The sequence below is a fragment of the Mandrillus leucophaeus genome, unplaced genomic scaffold (genome assembly GCF_000951045.1).
Source record: "Mandrillus leucophaeus isolate KB7577 unplaced genomic scaffold, Mleu.le_1.0 Scaffold176, whole genome shotgun sequence".
NCBI lineage: Eukaryota > Metazoa > Chordata > Mammalia > Primates > Cercopithecidae > Mandrillus > Mandrillus leucophaeus.
Genome location: NW_012101765.1, coordinates 586895 through 594859, shown reverse-complemented (window position 1 = coordinate 594859; position 7965 = coordinate 586895). Strand labels below are relative to the sequence as shown.

At 47.9% G+C, this 7965-nt stretch overlaps 1 protein-coding gene across 1 annotated transcript in view; it reads right to left on the bottom strand.

Moving 5' to 3' along the window:
* Positions 1–1308, bottom strand: part of HTR1F (5-hydroxytryptamine (serotonin) receptor 1F, G protein-coupled) — an 11694-nt gene extending 10386 nt beyond the window's left edge. The window contains exon 1 of the mRNA XM_011977252.1: positions 1192–1308. The gene's annotated coding sequence lies outside the window, so the exon portion shown is untranslated. The remainder of the gene's footprint in view (positions 1–1191) is intronic.
* Between the last annotated feature and the right edge of the window lie 6657 nt (positions 1309–7965).

Here is a 7965-nt window from a genome sequence, read left to right as displayed (position 1 = left end):
TCCAGGGAAAAGGTGTAAGCAAAAAGATTAAAGAACGCTTTTGAGAATATAGCTGAAATTATAACCTTCAAAAGGTAACTGGAATAAAAATGGTCTATTTTTTTTACTCTTCCATTAGTGCTTGAAAATTAGGGTTTATATTGCTAAGTAAAACATAATTCAATTTATTCAGGATTGGATCAGGAATTGGGCCGCAGACTGGGGTCAAAGGTCAAGGGAAAAGGTTGGTGGGTGTGCTGGATCAGTACCAGTTTCATAAGACAGCATGCCAGAGAGGGCAACATGCTGAGAAAATAGGCCAGCATTGAATAATTTGAGGTCCTGATGAGGTTCAGGAGCAGGTGTAAAGGGGGCTCAGGTAATGTGCAAGGATGAAAAAAAGATGAGATTGTGGTTAGGTTCTGAGCCTGGGATTGTAGAGCTTTGAATTTCGGGAGTGATTCCAAGGCTGGAGTATGAAGATGTATAGGATTGCTCTATAACTCTTCTGTAGCAGTGAAGACCTGCTTACAGAGAGAGATGGGAAACCGCAAGGCTTTTACAGCACTTCAGTCCATGGAACCTTGCCTATATTTGCCATGTATATGTATGCATTTTCTTTTCCCTATATTTTTAAAATCACTGCCTGCTGGATCTGGCCTCTAGGATCCTGACATACACTTCTCAGATTTGTATACTTAACTTTTTGACTTTGAATACTCATCCCTTCCCACAATGTCTTGCTTTAACTGTCCATGTCCAAATTAAGGGTGTGCTTGTGTTTCCTAGATGTCTGACCTATTCTTTCTTAGTTTATGAAGTATCTTCCCTTTAGTTTGTCTGTTGGCTCCAATGACTTCCATCCATTTCATAAGCAAAATATATTCACCTGCTCCCCAAGCTCCCCCAAATCTCGTCTAATCATGGCACCAGTCTTGAAGTCCATGATCTCATGTATTGTATCAGGTGAAGAAACAGATGAGGCTCCACTTGAGGCTGCAATGCCCCTTGACTCAGAGAGCTGTGAACTAAACAGGCATTTTATCTGTTCTCCAATCCTTTATATGTAATGGTGAGTTGCGGGCAGGATAATTGCAATAGACACCTCCATTCAAAAAGATAAGGAAACGGGAAACACATAGTGGCCACTGACCTGAAATTCACCCAGACAAATATTGTCAGAGTGCTCTCCTCTGAGGGTTAGAAATTCACCGTCATTAGTGTCCACTTCTGCTTCCTGATTTGGTTCTCTAATTCACTGCACTCCACGGCTCTTGAAACCCTCTCCAGGCTCTTGACTCTGCTCTTGAAGAGATCCTGTCTGGTCTCTGGAAAGTCGTCTGGATTATAGCTAGATAGCCTTCTTAGCCTGCTTTCTGCCTACAGAAAGTCTTTTCATTTTGAGCTTTTTCCCTTTTAGTCCAAGTTAGTATAGTTTTCTTCAAAACTTTGTGTCTCCCTATGAATTGGATTGACAGTCACTACATGCCGCAAATGTCATATGCATAATTCTTTCCAAGACAGACTTTCTTCTTTTTCAGACTATTTCACACTATTCTTAGACTATTAGGGCTGTGGGGCAACACCCTTAAGATTTTTAGAAGTCCCTTTCTCTAGCTTAGATATGTAGAAAATATCTGAGATATTTAAAAATATCTAGATATTTAAAAATGTTTAGAAAGAGCAGGGTGCAGTGGCTCATGCCTGTAATCCGAGTATTTTGGGAAGCCAAGGTGGGTGGATCATTTGAGGTCAGGAATTTGAGGCCAGTCTGGTCAACAAGGTGAAACCGCAACTCTATTAAAAACACAAAAATTAGCCAGGTGTGGTGGCAGGTGCCTGTAATACCAGCTACTCGGGAAGCTTGGACATGAGAACTGCTTGAAGTGGAGTTGCAGTGAGCTGAGATCTGCCACTGAACTCTAGCCTGGGTGACAGAGTGAGACATAAAAAAAAAATTGGAAAGAAGAAAGCATTCTAATTTTAAATTGAGTTTACATATACACACACTTCATTGCTCAGATGGATCTGGTTATTGTTTTCAAGAGACACCTGCTTGGTAGTCTGCTACACTTGATAAAATAAATTGCAACAATGACAATCTTAGAGAAAATGACACCACATTCAATGAACACACTGAAACCAGCTACAGGAGCACCTGCTGTGGAAAAGAGAGCAAATACACATGTGCAGACTCAGTAGGTTGTACTATTTGCTTTGTTTGACTGTTGCTGAAACCTAAAGAGAAAAGAAGTTGAGTATGTGGGGTGGAGCGTAAAGGAAGGGTGGGGAGATATGGCAGAAGGGGAGTTGTGAAGGTAACAGAAACTGATGTTTATTCCTGAGATTATGACTTCGACTAATTAAGAGACTATCAACTATTGTGAATAAAACCCACAATTGTGGCCAGGCATGGTGGCTCACGCCTGTAATCCTAGCACTTCGACAGGCTGAGGTGGGCAGATTGCCTGAGCTCAGGAGTTCGAGACTAGCCTGGGCAACATGGTGAAACCTCATCTTTAGTAAAATAAAAAAAGAATTACCTAGGTATGGCAGTGTGTGGCTGTAGTCCCAGTTACTCAGGAGGCTGAGGCCAGTGAATTGCTTGAACCTGGGAGGTGGAGGTTGCAGTGAGCTGAGATTGCACCACTGCATTCCAGTCTGGGTGACAGAGCAAGACTCTGTCTCCAAAACAAACAAACCCAAAATATAAAACAAACCCACAAGTGCTAGTGATGGCAGTGATGGCCCATCTGGAGAGGCTGCTGCAAACCTACCAGCTGTGGCAGGTGAGTTTCAGGCTGGGTTGTGCACTTCAGGGAGCTGATGGGAGTTGGGAACAGGTGAGAACCCTGCACCCTTCTGAGTTGGTAGGGTGGGAGCCCCATCCCCCAGGTGCAGCAGCAGCCCCCAGCTATAGCTGTGGACGTGGACATTCCTGTGCTCTCAGGGTCATGGGGAACCCTCTGTGCCCCCAGAGTCTCAGAAGTGCCTACTCTCATTGCCGGATCTCTCCCTACTCCCAGTGCCCACTCTCATTTAGGAGCAAAGTTGAAGCTGAGCTGAGTGCTGTGTGTGTGCTTGAAGCAGTGCTGACATGTCAGCCCCCTGCCACCTTGGCATCCTCTGGACTTTGGGCACTGACAAGCATGGGAGGGAGGCCAAGGGGGAACTGAGGGCAGCTTGGTGCAGGACTGCAGACGCCTCTCAGCATGAACAGCCTGAGTGCCATGGATGATGTAATTGCTGGTGGCAGGAGGCAGACAGGCTCCTGGGTGGAAAGGAGCAAGCCCCCAGTGAAACTCCACCTTCAAGCCAGGGATGGCCTGAAGCCTGGATGCTGGGCTGCCTATTCTGTAGCCAGGAGTGAAAATTTATGGTGCTTTTTCCATGGCTGCTCATGGACCAGTCAGAATGCACTTCCTCCCTTCTGAAGCCCATGAAAACCCTGGACTCAGCCAGACTTGGAAAGATGACAGGATGACCTGCCCATGGATAGGAGCTACCCACTCTGGGTCTCCTCTCCACTGAGGGCTGCACAGATGTTGGGATGACCTGCCTACAGGCAGGAGCTACCCACTCCAGGTCTCCTCTCTGCTGAGGGGTGGAGAGATGTCATCAGGACGACTGCCTGCAGATAGGAGCTACCCACTCCGGGTATCCTGAGAGCTGTAATATTGCTCAATAAAGCACTCCTTTGCCTTATTTCCTCTCCAGTTGTCCATGTACCTCATTCTTCCTTGAAGGAGGACAAGAATTTGGGACCCACTGAATGGCAGAACTGAAAGAGCTGTAACACAAACAGGGCTGAAACACACCCTGCTGCTTGCCACAGTGTGGGCAATGAGGAGAGAAGAGCTGTGGCCTTTCCAGGAGCCCAGACCTAAGGGCTCCCTGAACCAGGGCTGTGACATTCTCTTTGGGGCTCTGCAGTTCCTGGCGTTTTCAAGCTTCCGGGTGCCACTGTATTCTCCTCATCTAGATATGCGTGCCCAAAGCAGAGGCTGCTTGCAGAGCATCTGATTCAGCTGCAGGGTTGCACAGAAGTGGCACCTGGGGCTGCCCGCCCTGCCACAGCAGACAGCGTGCCTGGCTATGTGCAGTAGCTGGATCCCCTACTCACTTGCTTATGCACCCCTTGCTGCTCCACTCCATGCCTGGCTCACCCTTGGAAGGCATGGAGTCTTGGCTGACAGCCAAGCTGAGAGCAGCCTGCCAGGCTGAGTGAGCAGAACAAGCCCAGTGGGCCCAGTAAAATTCAGGCAAAGGTGCCACTGGCCATAGAAGCTTCTGGCTGGAAAAGTGACAACCTAGGGATCCTGTGACATTTTTGGGGGCTCATCCAGGATCTGTGGAGGGGTGAGTACTAGCAGATTTGCTGCTTTATGAGTTTTCAGAGTCCCTAAACTCCACAATCACCAGAATGAAAGGAAAATACTGGGCCTCTGTCAGCCAACTAGAAATGACTATTGTGGCTGCTGGACTTAGGACACATAGGACAGGCTTGCCAGGGAGAACACTGTCAATCCTTCATCACCCTCAGGTGTTGGGAATGTGGGATTTGTTCCAATCCAGTTTCTCTTCATGGAGGTCTAGTGGTTGTGTGGATCGGAAGGAGGTCCTGGGGCGACTGAAGGTATGGCTGAGGCTACTCCTTGGTGTTATCCAAAAGCCCCTGGACTAACTCCAGTCCCTGATTGCCCACTAGGGTATAGCACTAGGTCCCTCAGTCTTTCCCCTCCCTCCCTCCTGGCCGGCCTTCCTTCCTTCCTTCCTTTCTTCCTTCCTTCCTTCCTTCCTCCCTCCCTCCCTTCTTCCCATCCTTCCTTCCATCATTCCTTCTAATCCAGTCCCTGATTGCCCATTAGGGTGCAACAATAAGACCTTCAGTCTTTCCCATATCTCTCTTTCTTTCTCTCTTTCTCTCCCTCCCTCCCTTCCTCCAGCCCTCCTTCCTTCCCTCCCTTCTTTGCTTTCTTCTTCCCTCCCTCCCTCCCTTCCTTCCTTCCTTCCTCTCTCTCTCTTTTTCTTTCAAGACTGCCATGGCCACTATCCTCTTCTTTACATACAATGTTAAGGGTGTTGTTACACACCACAAAGATAATATCCCTGGGTAGAATGAGGTTTTGGCTGTCATCAGTAGTGTAAATCAGAACAGTGTGGTATCTGTTTATCTTTAGAAGCAAGGAGGATGTCACAATTGAGACTTTTCTATCCCATACTCAAAAAGAACCCATTTGCATAGGGCAAGAGGCTTTTCCCCCCAGGCACTTTTCCCTCCTCTGCACTCAAGTTCTTTCTTTCCTCCACTATGTCAGGAGTCAATACAGTCCTGTGAATACAGGGAGCTTTTTTATGTGAGATATTGATTTTTTCCTTTTGGGAAGCATCTGATTAGGCCAGGTCCCCAATTCCCAGGACTCCTTTTCTCTCCCTTGTTTGGGAGGACCTGGTTCTACAGTGTCACCTGCTTATGATAAAGAAGCAATGAAAATTAAGGGGGATCTTGGCAAGTTTTCAGATGACCCTGTCATGTATAGAGAGGCTTTCCAGGACTTAATCCAAGTATTTAAACTCTCCTGGATAGATGTCATGTTACTTGAATCAGATCCTGACTACCATGGAAAAGCAGGCTGTTCTGCAAGTGGCAGAAAATTCTGGGGATGAGCTTTGTATCTCACGTAGTGCCAGGGAATGGGATGAGTCTTATCCAATTGGAAGAATAGCAGTACCATTAGAGTACCTTAAATGGGACCCCAATGATGAAATGGGAGAATGGAAGAGAAAACACTTTCAGGTGGGCGTCCAGGAGGGAGGGCTTACATAGGACTAGAACTAAGCCTCTCAATTACTCCAAGCTACCCATGATACTCCAGGGATTAGATGAGAATCCTACTGCCTTCCTGGAAAGGCTAAGATGGCCATTGGTAAAGCGTACCTCTCTCCTAATTCAGTTGGGCAACAATTACTCCTGAAGTGTGGACGTATTATTTAGGCAGTCCCAGATATGAGGAAGCTGCAGAAACAGGCCATGGGGCTGGATAGTGCATTAGGGAACCTCCTGAAAGTGGTCATCTTGGTATTTTACAATAGGAATCAGGAGGAGGCCCAAGAGAGGGAAAGGAGACAGAGGAAAAAGGCAAAGGCTCTAACAGCCACCTAACAGGCTCACAAACCCCAGGGTCCTTGGGACGCATCTGTTAACTGCTACAAATGTGGCAATCCAGGGCGTTTTAGGAAGGACTGTCCAGACAGCAGGAGGAAGCCACCTTGAACCTGTCCAATTTGCAATGGGGACCACTGGAGGGTGGATTGTCCCTGGAGACACAGGTCTCTGGGTCCAGCCCAAATTGTCCAGCAGGACTGACAGGTCCCAGGGGTCCTCTCCCTGGTTCCAGTGGTTCAGAAGTTGAAGGGAGGAAGTTGGACCTCTCCCTGGACACTGGAGCAGGAATTTGAGTTCTCTTCTCCAGTCTGCCCCCTGCCTCTCTTAGCATGATCATGGGGGCGCGTCTCAGGAAAATCTTTAACCTGCTATTTTTCCCAACCCCTTAGTTGTAGCTGGGGAGAACTCTTGCTTATTGTTCTCGCCTTTGTTCTGTTTCTCACCATAAGATGTTTTTGTCAAGGACTCTTTAATCCTGAATTCCCAAAGGATTATCTACTCCCCTAAATAGTTATTTCTCTCTTAAAATTTAATTGTCCCTGTACAAAATTCAATTTCTTCCACTAGGGTGAAACAGCTCTAGCCACAATATTGTTTTCCAAATTATTAGTCCTTTTTTTTTTTTTTAATGATTTTTTTCCTTTTAGCTTCTCTTTTTATAATACTCATATTTGGTCCATGCATACTTAACCTCCGTGTGAAATTTGTGTCTTCTCACCTAGAGGCCATCAAACTCCAAGTGGTCATGCAACTGGAGCCTCGGACAATGACTCCCTTTTAATGGAACAGGCATCTGAGAGAGATCTGACTGTCATTTTCCCCAAAACAATCCCCCTTGTCAGCATGAAGCAGTTAAAAGCAGTCGTTGTTTTTAGTGCCTACTGCCTCCCCGGAGAGGCTAAGAGGGCCCTTGGTAAAGCACACCTATCTCCTAATTCAGTTGAGGGACAACTAATCCTGAAGTATGAACTTATTATACTTATTATTTAGGCGGCTGCAGATATGAGGAAGCTGCAGAAACAGGCCATGGGGCTGGATAGTGCATTAGGGAACCTCCTGAAGGTGGTCATCCACCCTAACAGCAGCTGTGTGTACTTCTTAAGAGTGGGAATTGATGGCAGTGGCAGCCCGTCTGGAGCAGCTGTCAGGAAGGTGCCAGCTATAGCAGAGAAGGTGCGACTGGGGCCATGTGCTCCACGAAGCCAGCAGGAGCCAGGAACAGGTGGGAACCCTGCCACCTTCTGAGTTGCTGGGGTGGGCGTCCTACCCTTCTGGGAGCAGCTGTAACTGTCTAGCTGCCGCAGTGGACCTGGGCATCCTTGCACTCTTGAGGGCCCAGGAAGCTCCCCTGCCCCCTCAGGCTCAGAAGTGCCTGCTCCTACTGCCTGGCACCTGGCACCCTGCTCCCAGCACCTGCTCCAATTTCACAGTAAAGTCGAAGCTGAGCCCAGGCTCTGTCGTGACCTGACCGGGTGTCTGTGCACTCGGGTTGGCACTGACATACCAGCCCCCTGCCACTCTGGCCCCCGCTGGGCTTTGGGCACTGACGAGCATGAGAGGGAGGCTGAGGGGGTGCTGATGGGCTGATGGTGGCTTGGCATGGACCTGCAGGCAATCCTTGGCATGAACAGCCTTGGTACCATGGACAACATGATTGATGGCAGTAGGAGGTAGACAGGCTGCTGTGTGGAAAGGGGCAGGTACCTGGTAAAACCTTACCTTCAAGTCAGGGTTGACCTGAAGCTTGGGGGCTGGGCTCCCTGTTCCATGGCCTGGAGTTAGAACTTGTGGTGCTTTTTCCAGGTCCTCCCATAAACCAA